Below are 1,230 nucleotides of genomic sequence, written 5' to 3'. Positions count from 1 at the left end.
TCCTTCTGCCAAGCATCCTTTCTGCTATGCTGCTGCTTACAGTTCGTCTCCTATATCCAGCATAGTAAACTTATATTTCCTATATTTGCAAATGAGTCCTTCCAATCCTAGCTGCTTCACAAGACACAGACACAGGTTCACTATAAGTTAAACATGAGGTTCATGGGTGTGAGATGTCCATAGGTGACCCAGTATACATGGTAACTGAAGCATGCAAATAAAGGCAAAGCTTGCCTCTACTGCCGGCTCCTCAGGACTCTTTGTCAGGCAGGGCAGTTCAGCTGAACTGCTCTTTGCTATGTCTTCAGAAATGAATCATAGGACCTTCTAATTTCAGGAAAATACTGCACTTGCTTTTTTCAAACACTGTAAAAGCTGATTTAGACAGACAATCGTGTGTTACTTTGATTCTGAATTTTTCAATATTCAAATCCAACAACTACGCTGACCTTACCTCCTTGGCTAGACCACGTGACTGAGTTCTTTTTTTACTTTCAGCTCCAGGAAGTAAGCAGATCCAGAAAACCACCTGCCTAGAATTGGGTGTGGCTGAGAGTCATCATTCTGTCTCTCTACCAATACATTGTTGGTGGGGAAAATGACACAATTAGACACCTAGGCTTTTGATATTTAACAACATCAAGTTTCCCAGAATTGTGGCAGAGTCTTAAAGGTAAGTGGCCTTCATAGTTTGATTGCCATAGCAAAAAGAAACATTTTTTTGGTTAATATGGAACAATCCAGGAATCTGTACATCATCTTTGCACAAGGCCCATGCTAAACTTCTCTGCATCATTCCAACTTTTACATATGTGCTGCCAAAGGAAGCACCCTCCAGTAAAAATCCTTGGGTTCCTTCCAAGAGCAAAGTTTGAGTACTGGGTCAAGCTGATCAACAGACTCTTCTTTTTCAGATATATTTTTTTCCAGGTTTTTTAAGGATATTTTTATTTCCAAGTTCCATGTCTATCTCTGAGATATACTGAAGCTGGAATCTTTTTTCACATTATGCCCATCAAGCTAAAGATGAATACTTGCTTTACTGCTGCTTATGTTTCCCCACTTTTGTAACAGAAAAGAATAAATACCATCTGTAAGTTTGATTCAGAGCTTTTCGAGTTGACTAGAAGATGGACTTCTTCAGAATGACTTATCCCTTCAGTAAACCAACTTAGAGAGGAAGATCATACAAGAGCTGAAATATCAATTCAGTTGGGATATGTGATAGAG

The 1,230-nt window shown here is 39.3% G+C and overlaps 1 non-coding gene across 1 annotated transcript; it reads right to left on the bottom strand.

Moving 5' to 3' along the window:
* Positions 1-724: 724 nt before the first annotated feature.
* On the bottom strand, positions 725-831 carry LOC132025239 (U6 spliceosomal RNA). Its single transcript, XR_009406502.1, has one exon. It is a non-coding gene; the product is annotated as a U6 spliceosomal RNA (small nuclear RNA).
* Between the last annotated feature and the right edge of the window lie 399 nt (positions 832-1,230).

The sequence above is a fragment of the Mustela nigripes genome, chromosome 9, assembly GCF_022355385.1.
Source record: "Mustela nigripes isolate SB6536 chromosome 9, MUSNIG.SB6536, whole genome shotgun sequence".
In the NCBI taxonomy this organism is placed as follows: Eukaryota; Metazoa; Chordata; class Mammalia; order Carnivora; family Mustelidae; genus Mustela; species Mustela nigripes.
This window is presented reverse-complemented; position numbering and strand designations above follow the sequence as displayed.